Below are 18,611 nucleotides of genomic sequence, written 5' to 3'. Positions count from 1 at the left end.
ATAATCGGTTGACTTTATTTCCAAGTGTTTTAAAAGGGTCATTCCAAGCGAACTCTGGTCATGGAAAAATGATCTCTAATGTGCAGTCAAAAAAAAACCGTGCCCATAGTAAAAGAGAGTTCCTCTTTTTGCCAGTTCCATGCATGAGTAGTACACCAAGGATGAAATGTGTCCCTCACTCCTGATGTCACCGATAGTACCCTGCAGAACTAAGCTTGACCGAATTTTATTTTGTGTGTTTAATAAAGCACGAGCTTAGAGACACGAAAGAACGCTGTATGGAGACAATAGGGGGAACAGTAGAAAGGTGAATTTGCAGGATTAGCATTGTAAATTGGATTTTGCATTAAGAAAGGGAGGTATGAGGTAATTCCCAGCCTTTGTCATGTAAGCATACACTTGTCCGTTTCTTATGCATTTCCTTCCTAACTTTTTTACTAAAAGACTACATGTCACTTTTTGGTCACTTCAGAGCACTACACTGAGACTATAGTGCTCATCTTCTTAGTCTTCTAAAGGTATGGCAGCTTCATTCAAGCCACACATCTTTTATATACCTGGCACCAAACTGTGGCATTTCCTCCTGTTCAGTTTAAGGCACTCCCTGAACATTTTGAACATTTTGGTTTTCACAAAGCTCACCACGCTGGTTCATTTTTATTTATATTACTTTCAATTAGTAGTTTTGGCATCCATTTTTAGGTTGAGCCTGCAACATGTGCAAGACTACTGTTTAAAATAAAGGTCTTGGAGCCATTGCTTACCATTTGTTGGCTTCAGTTGCACCCTTCTTTCCTGTCTCCTAAATGGACAGCGCAGACCAATCATCACTTCCATTCTTTTCTGTGGAGCATGGACCAACCACAGATTGATTCAACTTAATTAGTGCCCATCCGCTGGTCGCACTGTGATAATTCACTGGCGTAGCTAGGGGGGTGGGGGTGGTCCTCCCCAGGTGGCACTATTTTGGAGGCGGCCGTGGGGCACTGGTGGCCCGTTGTGGCGGCCTGTATAATTTATTTGGGGACACTCACTGACATTACAGTAGTGTCAGTGTCCCCAAATAAATTATAAAGGCCGCCGCAACGGGCCACTAGTGCCGCATGCGCGTCCCCGTTTCCATTTGAAAGTGCAAGTGCACCTGACCTGCTTGTTGTAACTGCTCACTGCTGTCAATTGCCGCCGCGACGTACCGCATTTGTGGTTGCTTGTGGCCCGTCCCAAGGCCGTCAACTATGTAGCGCGCGAGTGCTACCAATGACAGGCCTGGACATCATTTTGGCCAGCCCTCGCGATGAGAACGTAGCAGTGACGCTTCACGCGCTTCACCACTACGCGCTCTCGTGAGGAGTCGATTCTGTGGCAGTGCTGGGCGAAAAGTCTCGCCAGACTAGCGCATGCGCTGGGTCAGGCGAGACCTAATGAGCACATCACGTTTGTGCAGGTCCCCACTGCTTTAATGGGGGGACCATGATGTATGGTCTTTTTATGTCAGCTGTAGATGATGGATACCTGAACAGTGTTATGTATGTGCATGTTTGCATTGTGCTGAGGAGATTACCAGTTAATCGTTCACACAGCTCTCTGATGGATGTCACATGCGGTTTTTCTGAGTCCCCAGATAAATCATGCAGTCTGTGTGTTCTCTTTTGTACTGCGAGTCACCGGTGTATTCAACTGTGTAGCCTTGGACCTTGTCATGTATGTGTATGTAACTTGCATGATCGAGGTAACTATTAGCGGCGATACTACGTGTCTCTCGGACCTCTTTCAAGTTCTCGCCGTCCTTTTTTCCCAGCACCCCTCCCCCCAGGGGCAGCAATCTGAGGGATAGCCCCGGGCGCCACAAGCTCTAGCTACGCCTCTGAAAAAACTAACATCTCTTTAATAAAACTCTTCGTCCAGGATCGCTCAAGCTTCTAAGCGATTTAATATCTGAGCCAACAAGTCAGCGATATAAACCATGAAGTGCTCTCAAGCTGTGAGAAACAAATCTGACAGATCAGTGCTGCTGAAAAGCCTGTAGGATTGGAGAAGAGGCGGCCACGCAGCTGGTGGCTGCTTGACATGTGACGGACTGTTCCCCTAGCCTAACGAGCTTTTAGAGACCCCAAGTTGTCAGTGATTTCAATAAAACCCTAAAAGCCATGAATGAGTGACTGTGCGCCAGGTGATAGGCTGAACAGAGGTCCTGGGATGTTGAGGGTTCTGCAGGTTCTCCTTAAGCCCAGTGGCTGAAGTGCATAAAAAGGTTTGGTGATACTGACTGCAGTTGGGAGGGGTGCGAGGTGTGGCAAATAAACTATTCTAACGGTATTAACTTGGCTGGCCTTTCACCTGAAAGATAAATGCATATAAATGATAGGTGCTCACCTTGAATGAATAAATGCAAGATAAAGTAATCAGTTGGAAATGCACTCGTTGACACTCATTTGGTTCATGCGATCATTGCAGATGTCTGTGTGTAACCAAAGTGTTACAGTGCAGGTTTGGTGCAGCGGGAATAGAGACGCGCCCAGCCAGCGACAGAACATACAGCGAATATGCAGTACTTATTTTATAAAATGTATTGCTCACAATGATAGGCTGCCAAGATGTGCAAAACTACTTAGCATTTGAGATAAAACAATTGCTTTCAAAACATAAATTAAAAATAAAATGCAATTAGACTGTACCAAATGCAAACTTTTTTTTAAACTTTCATGAGCATGATGCACTTCACAACTCAACTGGTGACACATTTTCTGTCTCTTAAAGATCACATCTTTCTCACCTTGTAGCCCTAAATGATTTAATCAATTAAAAGCATATACTGGCTCCGCATCCAAGACGCTTTTACAAATGGAAGTTAACCAATTGCACGCATTTATATTTATTTCCGGTAGCAGGCAGACTCCCTGCTTGCCTCTATCTTGGTTTAATAGGACAGGACCCACGGTCTGTACCTTTCAGCCAGAGGCACTCCATGCTCCATATCAACAGTACAAGAATGGTTGTTTATTTAACAACAATAGGGTAAAGACCTGGCAGAAGCCGGCGTTTGACTTTCCCTGGCCCTACTATCCTTTCAGGTGCCAGGTTTGGCGATGTCTCACCCCCTACCTTCCTGCTGCCAAGTATATTACAATTGAATGTGTCATATATTCATGCTTGACTTTTTAAACCAAAACACTGAAACATTCTCATATAATAGTCTGCAACAGGGCTGCTAGGAATTTTGTTGTAAAACTAGAAGAATGAAATGTGTTGAGGCATTTCAAGGCCCACCCAGAGAGCCACCCATGTCACATATTTATTTCCACTTTACTGAGAATGTATGATTAGGTGAACAGCGTCCGCCTCACACCAATCTCACAATAAGTTTTATGGGTATTGTAAGGATGGCTGAAGAGATAGTCAAGACTGGTCTTGTAGCCTAATTTTGTCTTGGTTCCCGTTTTTAGGTCGAGCCTAGGCAGCCTAGGCAGCGCATGCGCTGTCGCTCGACATGCCGTATCTCTCTCTGTGGGCTTTCACCACACCCATCACATGCCCATCCCTTTCATCGGTTCCTTGGCCTGGCTTTAAAAATGTGTTTGGTTTGGTAGGTAAATGCTTAACTTTGTCCCACATTCTGTCTGTTTAGTTACCACCCTGCAGACTGACCCTGTTACATGGATTATTTCACGAGAGGCCATACATAGTGTCGGCGTACGCTTTTTCTTTTGTCTCAGCTAATTTTCTTAGCTTCCTGCTGCTTGTGTTTGGAGCGTCTGCTCTAGACGCGGGGCTTGGTTCATGTTGCCTTTGGTCCTGACCCCTCCTGTTGTCTGAAAGAGCTGTGGCACTATACAGAGGATGGGTGTCTTTCCTTGTGCAAGGGGGAAACACGCGTAGCAACCAGAGCAAAGGTGCCGGACTCAAACCAAGGGGTGCATGCTTGTCTTCATCATCAGAGTCAATAGCACATGGTCAGTGACTGGCTACCGCCCTCCCCCTATGTCCACACCACCCCCGGACACAGCACCCTAGACGTGGTATCTTTGGAAGGCGGGAGGTCGAGAGACCCCCCGGCCGTATTTATTAAGTACAAAAACAATAAATTTTAAATTTGCATGATAAACAATTATACAAAAATTCAGCAGGACATTAGATACATTATTGTCAACAGGTGTGATGGACTATCCTTAACAAAGACTCTAATACAGATTGTTTCCTAACCGAGTCTAACATCCTCCTCTGCATTTTTGTATACTAACATTTCTGGGCCATATGGCAAGGTCGCTAACCGGTGTCAGGTCCTACTAGCTGCGCCTCCCCTACAGGTGTGCGCATGCGCAGCCGGGCCCGGTAATTACCCGGTCCACGCCGTGAACTCCATTTACCCACTGAAGGAGGGCCCTTACTCTGCGCCATCCGGTGACGTCATGAGTATGCGCGCGCGGGGTGGCTACCAGCCTAAGGAAAGCGTGACTCCCCAACCCGCGCCCCTTTGAAGCACCAGTTACCTTGCCCCTGAAGTTCTAGGAGGAGCCAATGGCCCCTCCCCCTGGGCGGGCACCTCCGTAGGATGATGCCCGCCCCCTCAGACCTTCAAATAGTTGCTCACCGGTCATGACCTTACCGCATGCCCCCATACCTAATAAATACGACGACCTATGGGAGAAAATTCTAAAGGACAACTACACTGACTAAAATCACACGTCATGTATAACACCATAAAGCTACAAGGGAAAGAAAAGGCCTAAACACGACTGCATCAGTTACACATAATACAGTATCATTCACTACCTTGGGAGAACAAGGCCTACAAGAAAGCATAGTCAAAAACATAACTGCACAATACCATATTGATCACTACAATGGGAGAAAAAGTCCTAAAAGAAAACCTCATCAGAAACTAACATCTCATAACAGTTTCACGCGCCCAATGCCCGCTAGTTGGACTAGCAACGCATCAACCACGTACTCCAGGGATGGTGGGTGGGGAAAATTTACCGCCCTGCGCGCCAGGGCACGTCCGATGTGGGGGAGCGTCCAGGGAACAAGGGGGTCACCTGGGCGCTCCCCGCCGCTTTAACCCCCCAGAGGCCCGCCCCCCCCTCCCCTCCGACCCGGATGTCGATTAACGTCATCCGGGTCGCGTAGGCAGCCAATCGGTGGTAGGGCGCGCCCCCAGTGAACACGCCCCACCACCGAGAAGTCCGGGGGAAGTCGCCGCACTGCCATGCAGGCGGAGGGGCCAAGGGCCCCCCCTTTCCACATGGTCAGTGACTGGCTACCGCCCTCCCCCTATGTCCACACCACCCCCGGACACAGCACCCTAGACGTGGTATCTTTGGAAGGCGGGAGGTCGAGAGACCCCCCGGCCGTATTTATTAAGTACAAAAACAATAAATTTTAAATTTGCATGATAAACAATTATACAAAAATTCAGCAGGACATTAGATACATTATTGTCAACAGGTGTGATGGACTATCCTTAACAAAGACTCTAATACAGATTGTTTCCTAACCGAGTCTAACATCCTCCTCTGCATTTTTGTATACTAACATTTCTGGGCCATATGGCAAGGTCGCTAACCGGTGTCAGGTCCTACTAGCTGCGCCTCCCCTACAGGTGTGCGCATGCGCAGCCGGGCCCGGTAATTACCCGGTCCACGCCGTGAACTCCATTTACCCACTGAAGGAGGGCCCTTACTCTGCGCCATCCGGTGACGTCATGAGTATGCGCGCGCGGGGTGGCTACCAGCCTAAGGAAAGCGTGACTCCCCAACCCGCGCCCCTTTGAAGCACCGGTTACCTTGCCCCTGAAGTTCTAGGAGGAGCCAATGGCCCCTCCCCCTGGGCGGGCACCTCCGTAGGATGATGCCCGCCCCCTCAGACCTTCAAATAGTTGCTCACCGGTCATGACCTTACCGCCACAGGCCAGTATTGTTAACCGACGATCTGGCCTCCCCCCCAATCCTACAACTCAGAAAGGTCATGCCCCTGCCTCAATTCCCTGACCACACCTATGAAATTTCTCAACACTATGTCATCACCCACCCTAGTCGAGTGAACCACGACTTCTATAAAGCACAATTCGCCCTGACACCCCCTGTAACCAGACTATGCTGCAGCCCTGTTACCCCTGTGCTAACCGGCCAACCTCGAAGATTACCTCCTCCCGCAAGACCCTTCTGCCTAGTGGTAACAAGCCATTCCTCTACTAACTATAGGAACTATTGCGGCGAAGGACTGTATCTCCTCAGAATATCAGTCCTAAAGAAAACCCCGAAACTGACTGAGGCCAAGGACCTATACTTGAAAAAACCACCCTGTTCTCAGCTCTGTCTGTCTAGTCTGCCAGTGTAAAAACGCTAGCCAGCCTCCTCCCTACTGGAATCGCTGCACTCCATGCCGAAGTGTACCTCGGCATAGTCATGTCGCATTCCCAACCCCATGCGAAGTATTCCCCCCGTTCTACCCAGTGGGTAGGGTACGCAACCCCCCACCCAGTGTGGGGCAACACAAAAAATCCCAGAGCTGACTGAATCTGACAAAAACGACATACCGTCAAGGAGCCTCAAAAATGGTCTTGATTGACGCATTGTGATATACCACGTTGGAACCCAAACCCCTAGTATTATTAGCACCCTGCTCTAAACCTACACAGTTGACCAGCCACTCACATAACCCGGTACTCATTCCTAATGTAATTGTACAATTTGTGATACAACCCAGAATAGTGCCCCCAGGGTCCCAGATAATTCCCATGAGCATCCCCCAGGGCCTCATGTACTGCTGAAACTGAACCAATATGCTCTAAGCTATGTTCTGTGTTGGCTGCTGCCCCTACTCCGGAGCCTCCCAACCCACCCAGTGACTAATGTAATTACAAGGTGCGTTGAGGCATAATTCCACACCCGGGCACTCCCATTAGCAGGACAATAATGCTACAGTGCTGGATTCATCATAGGGAGTGAACCTCCCATTTAGGACCCCCTAAACCGTGAACTATCTGCATCCAAGCCCAAGGTTCTGGGATAGGCCCCGTGCCTGCCTATCCCCCTACACGGAGCATCCAGACTCTACTCCATGTCCGCATCGATAGGCGCCCGCGTGCATGCGCCGTAATGGCAGTTAACCGTTCCATGACACAGGAGTTGTGTCACCTCTGCCCCTGATACTCGTGTTTTTTACCATTGGTAAAGGTATATACTTACAAAGCGGCGCCCTACCGTCAGAACTCGTGTGGCAAGATTAAATGGTGACAACCATGCCCTCTCACTAGAATGCATCAGCAGATCTGCAGGTATAAACCTGCCAGGCAGACGTACTGCCGACTTACCACTAATGGTAACCACAAACGCATGACAGCTATACAGTCCGTTATGAAGCACCATCCAGGCTGGCACCACTTGACCACTGGGTTGATCACCCATCCAACTTGACGGCGCCGCTTGCCCCTCACATTCCGGATCCACCGGTCCCCTTGATTGTCCACTTTTGCAGTCATAGCGGCACGTAGCGCTTCCAGGCACCAGGCGTTGATCCAGGTAAACAAACGAAAATCAAAGACAAATGATTAGTGCCTTACACCGAGAGGTGCCCAACAACGATGTTTGACTGCCTTGCTATTCCGCGAGACTGTACTCTCCCCCCTTTTTCCCCTACTCCCCACAGGCTTTAAACGTGCCAAAAATACGTGACCCACACTTACATTACACTGTGGGAGTGGCTGGGCAATGGTGCATAAATACAACATGACACGCCCCAGGCATATAATGACGCCGTGTAACGTACTGGGGGAGCGACGGTATCCTGTGCTGCCATACGACGTACAATAAGAAGTACACAAGCCCCATAAATGCAGAAATCCCGTGTGATACCATACATCATTGTGCACAAATGTGCTCCCTGGATACTAGTGTACAGACACTGAGCAGACATCGGACCCCAGTCCCTACATGTATAATTGGACCGGCGCAAAGGCGCCGTGTGACTGAACGCCCTCCTGCCGCTACTTCCCCTGCACATAGCGCCTAGGGCTTCCTTACCCCACCTCCTACGCCCCCCCCCCCACTGCACATATGGATACCCTTGCCGATGTGACGACAAGGCCTATACCTGTTCAGATCCAACCCAGTAACCTACCATAAAGGCACTTCATATGTAACTGAGCGAAAGCCTGCTCCAACCGGGCAAATTACCAACTGTTTGACCAGATCCTACAATGATAGGTCTGAGACCCGTGTTGACTACAAGGTGGGCCACCCCGGCGGGTGGCAATGCTGATGGTACAGGCCCCACCATGTGTACTTGCCTGGTACCTGCAATATTGACCCGCTTTGCAGGAACAAACACAGACTCCTATCCTACATTTCCTATTCCGCCAACTTTATTTTCCCCTATCTATAGCTAATCCCCTTAACGCTGTTCATTACAATGTTACCTAATGAATTTGCCTGCTGGCCAAGACATTGCTTCCCGCTATCTAATGAGTCTCCAAACTGCCTGGGTTAGCCCCCCAAAAGCAAATGCTGACTGATTACTGGCCAGCCTATATCACCCATATGTGTTCCCCAGTGATCCGAAGCCTGATGATGTTGTAAACTAACAAACGGCGGTCGGCCTCATCCGCCTACGGCAACTGTGTACACCTGTAGGTGAGACCTGCGCAATCCGGGAACCTTTGCCATGGGCATCGCCCGCCATTATCAGTCGGACTCAAAACGTCCCCTATGGATCATTTTAAGTAAAATCTCATTGCCAAAAGAACATTGATAACAGACAATAAAATTCAAGCGACACGTATCATAACGCCAGGTGCCCCACCTCTGGGACACTAGGTTCATACTTCCAATAGGGAGAGTCTTGCCTAGCACTGGTCACAGCCCCTCTGAGGATTTGTTAGTATGCCCGCACTTCCTCATGCCACTAACAGATTGTGTCCCGGCAAAAGGACATAACACGTGTGTGCGTAACCCCATGACGCTTTCTGCAAGTATCACCCATTTTTTGATTTTCACAGTCGCACCGGCGCACATAAATTGCATTTTATGTTAAACGAATGTATTGCCTCCTCTAGAAAGAAAACCCTGCTTCCTAAAAAAAAAAAAAAAAAAAATGCATTGGTCAGTACACAAGTACCAATGGTCAACCCATGCAAACGCTCAGGGACCCACTCACCGGCACTCCGCAACATTTGTGACGCCCACCTGCCTGCAATATGTGGCCCCCTTCGACTTCCCCCATCCGGAAAGCTGTCCAGGGTGCCTCCCTTCTTTTCCTTTAAAAATTGTCTACATCTGCCAAGACACAAAATTGGACCACAACCACTGCACCGGGGTGAGGGTCATAAAATGAGCAAAGAAGAGGGCTGTACGTGGCCCCACGTGGATGTAAACCGATGCATGCACAGTACAATACCTTCACGCGTTGGCCCAACCAAAAACACTCACTGCTTAACATGAAGACCGTGACTCGCATGGTTATATAATGGGCGCAATGCCCAAATGGGCGCGCAAGGCACAACGCTACAAATACACCAACTAAAGAACAATACCTGGGCAAGCACAACGAGAAAACCAAGGCATGACATGTGCAAGTCCCCTAGAATGACATGTACCAAATGCAATCAGAGGCAACCGCCCATCCCCGTTCTGTACTCCGGTCGAGAGGTTAAAAATTCTTCCGCTCTAGTTATAGGCTGCGCTAAATGCATGGTACTGTTACCAAGTTTCCTAAACTTGCACACAATAACTCCGTATGCCTGCGAGTTAGTTAACAAATCACCCACATAGTGACGCAACCCATAGTGGAACACTTACATCCCTGAATCTTGAAGCGCACAGGGCCGTATGGGCCCGCCCCTGGCTTCTAACCATCGGTTAAAAACATGACCCCTCTCCCCCGTTCTAAACGGGTCAGCCAGCCTATATTTGTCAAATCTCGCTCATAGTGGAACCTATGCGCTGCTTGGATATGTAGTTAAGGCTACTCTGTCCATGCCACTCTTCATCCTATTGAACACATCGCGCAGCTGGTTCGTTCCTCTGCCCAAGAAGACACCATCGTGAAGCACTGCCGGTGACGTTGCATTTTGCAGTTACTTCGCATTGGCAAAGTCACCATGTCAACTGGACTTTCCCCTCCTGCTCCCAGTAGCGCGTCCCCCTTCTAAAATATACGCAGCGAACTATCCTTTATTCTTACAAAATTAAACTCATGTATGTTAGAAGTGGGCTTCAAACCCACGCCGCCAAAGGGGACTATGACCTGAACGCAGCGCTTTAGACAGCTCGTCCAAGATGACGCACGTTCTCTCAAACTCGACCCGAAGTTATTGGCGCGCTTCACACGAACACCGCTTTCCTCCCACACACTGTTGTAAGGCACGGGGAGAGTAAGTGACCTACCCAGAATCACAGGATCTGACCGCGACCTCGAGGCTCCTACTCCAATTTCCAGCACCAAAGTCGAACCACCCCCCCGCCCAATTTGAACTTTGAAACACCCTTCCCTGGGTGAGCTTCGAACCCCCCACACGAAATCTAGTAGAGGCGAACGTGCAAACCGATCGCGCCAGATCATTAGCATTTATATTTGAAAATGAGCCTTCGAGCTCTTGCATCAGCTGCCGCCTGTTATTCCTTTCTATATTTCGTGCCCCCCTCATGCCAGATCACGCTGCATGCTCACCATAAATAAACGGGGTGAAGGCAGCCCCGCACGTCGCAGCAGATCGACACAGCTGCACCCTCCGCCGACGAGCCCGACACATGTACAAAGCCCAATGCCTAAATCTGGACACGGAGCTGGCTCACCGCGTACAGAGACTCCCCCCCCCCCCCCCCCTACACGCGATGGTACCCGGTTACTGCTGGGTCACGTGTAGTAAAGAGAGACTTAAGGGCTTCCTGTAACTAATGCCAATCCTTGCTTTTGTTAGGCACGGGGAGATTAAGTGATTTGCTCAGAATCACACGAGGTCCTGTCTTCTAGCCGAGACTCGGTAAAAACAACCCTTGTATACAGCTGAATGGGATCTTGGCAAGTAATGAGTATCAAACCTCCCCCATCAGACTCAACATCAATATATTGCACGTAACAGCCTGGGACCTCACACACACAGCGAACGATCGCAGGAGGGGCGTGCCACCGCCTCCCAGTACCTGTTACTTTCCTAGCACGCTGCCGCCGCCGGATCACACGCTCGGTTCCCCTCTCGTGCAGACGCGGACCACACAATGCCTCCTTCGCTTCCGAATCGCGAGATCGGATTCCTGGAACACACGATGCCTCCTGGCGGACCACACGATGCCTTCCGGCGATTCTTCGTGCTCCCGAAGCCGCTGCCTGCCGTCCGACGTGAACGCGATTCCCCGTCTGCCTCCGAAACTCAGCTACGAATAGAACCTGCAAAATGAAAAACAAACGATGTTACCGCCTCTTCGCGAGGCGTAGGGAGGCCGCTGGGGAGCAGAAAATTTACCGCCCTGCGCGCCAGGGCACGTCCGATGTGGGGGAGCGTCCAGGGAACAAGGGGGTCACCTGGGCGCTCCCCGCCGCTTTAACCCCCCAGAGGCCCGCCCCCCCCCTCCCCTCCGACCCGGATGTCGATTAACGTCATCCGGGTCGCGTAGGCAGCCAATCGGTGGTAGGGCGCGCCCCCAGTGAACACGCCCCACCACCGAGAAGTCCGGGGGAGGTCGCCGCACTGCCATGCAGGCGGAGGGGCCAAGGGCCCCCCCTTTCCAATCTTGTTCCTAGCTCGCCCCATTATCTTCTGTGTGAACTTAGATCCTAGACTACCTGTGTTGAGTCAAGATCCATAGCGCGCGCACGAGATTGTCTATCTTCAACAGGGTAGTTTATTATAATAGCAAAGGGCACGCTTCAAACTCGAGCCTACGGTGCTCTAACGAGAAAGGGCTGAGAGATAGTTCAATTCTGGTGGGTTGATTGTCCAGTAGAAACAAGAGAGAGGCAGCACAGTGGTACCAACAAAATAGTTATTCGCGAGTCCTCTCCTTGTGCTTGCGAATCCACGTTGGCCATATTGAAAATTGACTTTTTAGGTCGCCGCCCATTGTTCATGTTGGTTTTGTTCCCGCCTCCTCCCGTTGTCCACCTCTCTCGTCCCCCCTCTGCTCCCTTTTCTGGGCATGTGGTGTTATTTGTGACGAAGAGAGCCAAAGCCCAGATTTGACACCTGTGCCACAGTCCTAAACTTTGCATCCCTGTATATTGCGCCACACCCTCTCAGGTGCTATAAATGGTGACACATTATGCTACCCTCTGGCATAGGGCATCACAGGTGACGATGCCACTTAGTGCTGTCCGTAACCTTATTTGCTCTTTCCTGCTTGTGGTGAGATGCATGCACCATCAGGTGCAAATCAAAGCTCTTCTGAGTACTCTCGAGCATCAGCACTTTTACCTGCTGCTTTTCCGCTTCACATGATTTGGCAACGGCAAGAGAAGATATGAAGGAGCAAATGTATCCCGGGGGCCAGGCCAGGATACATATTTCATACTGTGCGACCTCACTGCAGAAAGCAGTGGGACAGCAATAGGGTAGCTAACTAATTGCTCTCCCTCCCAGCTAGTAAGAGCAGGCGTCCATCAAGCCAGGCCATGCCAGCTGGTACCCAGCAGCAGCATAGCCATCTGTTTCTACATACCACACATCAATGTCCACTGAAGTAAATCCCCAAAATCATGTATCTGTACTACTTACTCCTTTTTTCTTTGTTTAACAATCAACGTCTAAGGCTATTTTTGGGTGGAAATAATATTTTACCTCAGCAATTATCTTAAAATTATTAACTTAGCGCCTATTGGAGGGTGCAGTACCTCATGGGGCCAAAAGCGGTCCAAAGGGACACCTAGGTACACCTCTGGTACTGCACCCTTTCCCTGCTTCGTGCACAGTAGATACATTTAGACCCAAAGTCTAAGTTTAGACCTAAAGTCTAACTTTACCACTAGGAAAGTTAGACTTTTGGTCTTAGTTTAGACCAAAAGTCTAACTTAGACCAAAAGTTTAACTTTAATACTTCTAAAGTTAGACTTTTGGTCTAAACTTAGACCAAACGTCTAACTTTATTAGTAGTAAAGTTAGACTTCAGGTCTAAACTTAGACTTCAGATCTAAACTTAGACTTCAGGTCTAAACTTAGACTTTTGGTCTAAGTTTACCTTTCTGAATCAGGCCCTAAATGTTGCTGTACCCCCAATAATGAGTGGCATGGCCAAATACTTATACCGTCCCAAAGGCAAGACCTATTGCATTGCAAATGCTTGTTTATATTATTACTTTCCTCACCTGCTGCTCTGCTCCTTGTGGCTACACTGAGAGAGCATGACTGGAAAAAGTGTCTGGGCAGAAAGCTACAGCTAGGCTGCTTTGGAGAGATAATCACACACTGCAGTGCGCTTGAGCCTCCAATGGAATCTCCTGAAGTCTGCCACAGCCATGATGTGGCGTTTCTCCCAAAAAGCAACCTGGGAAACAGACACTTCGAGCTTGCACAGTGTGCGCCTTCAAAATTAGTAATTCACTATGCACACTGAGGGCCCCTTCAAAAGTAGTAATTCACTATGCACACTGAGGGCCGTATTGCCAAAGTAATCCGTGGGCGCAACAAGCATTTGTGCCCTCTTCGCTCGCCCCGGGGTACTTTGCTATTACAGAAGGGGCTGCAGATGCTTGTGCTTCCCCTTCTGTAATACTGATAGCTCTGGCAAACATAAAGCACCTGCACTGTGAAACATAGAGCAGCTTAAAAGCAGCCACTCCATTTTTCACCTGAAGCCCACAGGGCAGGGTGAGTTCACTGCTGCCCTGGGTGCTGCTCATTCACTATAATACGTGGTGCCTTTCGTGCTGATTTAACAGCGGGCGACAAACTCCCGGTGGTAAAAACCAGCACGAGCAGCACGACGTATGAACTCCGCTGCTCATGGAACTCGGTGGAATCTCGCTGAATTTTTAGGCAACTCCATGGAGCAGAAGCCATGATATAAAAATGGTGCATTGCTTTAGTTTAAACAAACCTCTGCCGGATGGGAAGGTCAACATCCAACACAGCAGGTCGCCCACGCTAGCTCCTAACCTTCATTTGCTTACAGATGCATCCCAGTAGGTGGGCAGTACCACCATTGCCAACAAAGTGATGTGGGCCATTGCGCTCCTTGGATCTGACTTCTAGCACCAAACCAAGGAAAACTCTGTCCATAAGGACAGCAACCAGCAGAGGGCACTGACAGCTGTCAGTGTCAACATCAATGTCCCAGGTCATTCACTGCCAAGCGAAGGCTCCAAGTGGGAGCCTTGGGCAGGCCTCACTTTAGCGTTGGTGCATGCTAAGAGCTCCCTACTTGCTCCTAAGTTTTCCTGAAACTCTGGGGTTTCTCAGGGTGGGGGGACAACAGCCCCGGGTGCTAGACACACTGCTTCCACTCTCCTTCCTACAAGCTCAGTGATGGTATTCTGAGACTAGACACTCAGCCCAAGGTCTATAACTTGAGGCTGAATAGGTGCCTTGCAAGCCAGGGCTTGCAGGGGGGAACCACCACCCTTCTCAAGGGTGACACACTTTGTCTGTGTCATGCACGGATCTGCCTGATGCAGGTCTAAGACCCTCTGTCTTTGTGACAACACAGGGAGCTCCTGCAGGTCAGAAGTGGCCTCACCAGGGTCAGTCTTGATGTGCTCTGTTCTCTCAGCTGGCAACCCCTGATCCACTGATCCTCCCACTCTGGGCTACCTCCACTTGCTCCCCCTCCATTTCGGCTGCCGTATTCTTTTTTTGGCAGAACCTTGAGCTTTCTGGGTCCCCTGGATGGCTGCACCTCTCAGCTCTTCTAACACTGGTAGTAATTCATTTCCCAGAATGCAATCAATGGGCATCCAGGGACTAACTATGACCATCCTCTCAGTCACTTCCCCACCCTACTCCAAGGACACCAAAGCCATAGGGCAGAAAAAGTCCTGTCCATGGGACTGAGTTACCCTTTACACCTGTCCTGTGTACTGCTATGAGGAAACCAGTCTTTCCATAACCATGATCTGACTGGCACAGGTATCCCTTGGGGCAGTGATAGGTATCCCTTTAACTGTGATCCCATGGAAGTGACAACTCCCACCCTCAGGGATAACAAGTTTACCCTTGGAGTCTACCTCCCAGCTAGGGGACACCGGGGAATGGTCTACCCTCTGCTCCTGGGGACTACCTCCCCATAAGGCCGAGGTGGTCACCACTGTGGAGCTCCAACTAGTGGATTGCTCTTGGTACAGTCCAGGTCCCTTGCGTGTATCCCAACTAGGCGAAATCACAGCACCAGATTTGGAAATGGGGTGCCCGGCAAGCTCCCTGGGGTCAGTGAGCTTGCTATATCAGTTGTTGGCGCAGCTCTGAAAAACAGTTAATGAGCAAGTGCTCTCTCAGAATTAGATTGTACAGCTCTTGATAACCACTCACATTACTGCACTTCACCAAACAATCCAGTGCCTTCCTGGAGAAGTCCATAAAATCTACAGAAGCCTAGTCAGACAGTTTGTCACTGTTCCTAAAACTTAAGAAGTATTTCTCTGGGGTCTGGCCAAAGCCTGTGACAAGGGCTGCTTTCATGGGGTGTAGGACATCTGGCCAGCCACCTCTGAAGCCAACAGATTATCCCTCTTCATAGCTGGCATGGGCCTCCACAAACAAGCTCCCAAAACTCCTCCGTGAGCCTGTGCATTCTCAGTGCTACCTCATCGGCTGTGAACCACTTATCAATATGATCTCCCACCACAAAGCTAGGCACCAGGTCTTTGGGGATATGGATCCTTCGAACTTCATTTGACATTGTGTGGTCCCTGCCAGTGAGAGTGTGGTCTTTGGGGATCTATGAACATGTGTGTGTATGTATGGGATATAGGTGTATGAGTGAGTGAGAGCCTGTGCTGCATGTACTTGTGGCACGGGACATACCTTTTACCATATATGGCACTGTTACATGTTATACACAAACATACAACCATTTTTTAAACGGGAGGAATTTAAAGAGCAGTAAAATGCACTTCAAAAATGTTCATAATATAGAACATTTTTCTGCACTTTAAATTTCTCCCAGTTAAGATGATGGCTGTATTTTTCAGTTATAAATATGGCACCATTTCTACCTGCCAGTGGGAGCAAGATGCCTGCTGTGTGTAAAGGTAACACTTTAAAATGGCAGAAAATTAAACTGAAGAATTAACTTTTTGGTTATATGGATTCCATAAAACTCATCATTTAAATGTTCTCCAATTTCCTAGTGACACATTTACAAACAGCATCCAAATGTCACATTTACAACATCTTGCTCCCAGTGGCCTGTAGACCTGGTGCCTATTTATAACAGAAGAATGAAGCTATTTATATAAATGGGAGGAATGTAAAGTGAAGAAACATTCTTCATAAAACATTAAGACATAATTGCCCTAATTTTAAGTGGAGAAAAACTTTAAGACTTAATGTTTCAAAGAAATATTTGTCTTCACTTTCTCCCATTTAAAAAAAAATGACTGTTTTTTTCAGTATAAGTACGGCACAGTGTCTACTGGCCACTGGAGCAGTAGGCCTGTTGTTTGTAGATGCAACACTTTGAAATGAGAGAAAATGAAAATGAAGAGTTAACTTGATCATCGAGGTATCCTTTTATTTGAATTTTCTCCCATTTAAAAACATTCAGAAACACCATTTTGTTCTGAAGCTCCAATACTGAGTTGACAAGGACTTTTATTTAGGAGTTAAATACCTCAGGGCTTCAATTCTTACCTCTGTGCCTCAGCCTGGGTCATAAATCTGACTAAGCACTCACCATTATCAGGCCGTGCTATCTGCCGCCTGATGAGGATAATGTAAAATAAAAACAGCTTTTGTAACTTTAAAAGAAAAATTTGACCCTGTCCTTATTTAAAAATGAACTCAAGTCTGTGAGCCACCCTGAAGGTGTCTGTAAACTACTGGTACCTTGTGCTCGATTAGAGACACCAGCATTAGGCTCACATCAAGAGCCCACCAAAGTTTATTTTCCTCTATATTTTCCTCCATAGCTAGTTTTCTCTGTTTCAGGGCCCTTTCCTCTTTTGTAACCAGTTCCAACTGGGACAGCTGAAGCTTGAATTCCCGTTCCGATTTCCTGCCCTCCTGTTCCTCAGGGACATATGGTGGGAAAACAGACTGCTTCTTGCATAGGACACAGGACCTCACACCTCTCTCCTCTGGTTCAAGGACGGAGGCAGAAGGTTCTCCTCTTCTTCTAGCTCTGGAGCAGCTGTCAAGTTATCCTAATCAGCCTCATCCATTTCACCCTCCTCCTCCTCCTCATCATCATCATTTCTGCAGACAGGAAGCCTGCAGACCCCCTCAAAGGCTTGGGAGGCTATTGCATACTCAAACTTTGGGGAGTTCTTGGTAGGCTTCAGCCCCCTCTCCCTACACCACTTCTTCAGCTCTGCTATATTGTAGCTGTCAAGGTTGTCGAACTCCATATTTTCAGTCAAAAGTTACAGGTGCACAAATGTGAGGCAGGAATAGAATTGAGAAAAAGGAAAATATAGCCAATAAAGGAGACTTTAAAAATGTTGATTCTGATAGCAGATTATTTTTATAAGATTTTAGTTTTACTCAAATCACTAAGTGGTACTGCAGAAACACATGTACTGGATCCCACCACAGCTCACCAATGTATGAAATTGGGTTATTGGTTGAGGGTGGTAGAAGCGCCACTCATGCAACAAATGCAATTCTTGTCAGAGTGAACCAAAAACATTGCTAAGTTAACCTGGTCTTAACCATCTGGTAGCGAGTCGCCTTTGTGTCACAGTCTGTGAGGGATACACAAACCACAACAGCTGAGCCATCCACAGTCATGTGACCCAGGATACTAGCAGAGGGCACCAATGGTTAGGGCAACAAAATACCAAAATACCAACTTTCTAAAAGTGGCATTTTCAGAAATGTGACTTAAAATCCAACTTTTCCATTAAAACGTGGATTTTAAATTACAATTCATGTGTGTGTAAACAATATATTTCTATCTGCTCCCAATCCAAAGTTATCTCTTATTAAATGTAATAAGGTAACCCAGTGTTAGTCAATGAGAGAGATAGGCCTTACAATAGTGAAAAACGACTTTAGGAGTTTTTCAATGCCAGGGCATGTACAACATATGTCTTACTTTTTAAATACAAGGCACCCTGCCAATGAACCCTTAGGGCCAACTGAGTGCTGCAGGCCCACTAGTAACATTTAATTTACAGGCACTGGGAAAAAGAAGTTATAACATATGTGAAACATAGCCGGGCAGCGTATACCAAATGTATGTTGTCACCGGTATATCCCTTGTCTCTGTAGTATGAAAGAGCATTTTGGAAACATAATGACGGTGGGGTGTGTGCATTGCATTGCCCTTATGGTGAGTGGAGGCTCACTTACATGACAGACATCTGTTAGACCTCTCAGCCTTACCGTGGTCTTCCCCCAAACCTTTTACCTTAACCCACCTATTTTTCTGAATTCATTTATGCCGGCTTTAGGACTCTGTGCACTTTACCACTGCTAACCAGTGCTAAAGTGCATGGGCTTATCCTCTAAAACATGGTAAATTGAC

This window comes from Triturus cristatus, chromosome 5_1 (genome assembly GCF_964204655.1).
Source record: "Triturus cristatus chromosome 5_1, aTriCri1.1, whole genome shotgun sequence".
Lineage (NCBI taxonomy): Eukaryota > Metazoa > Chordata > Amphibia > Caudata > Salamandridae > Triturus > Triturus cristatus.
The sequence above is the reverse complement of the archived record's forward strand: the minus strand, read 5'-3'. Positions refer to the sequence as shown.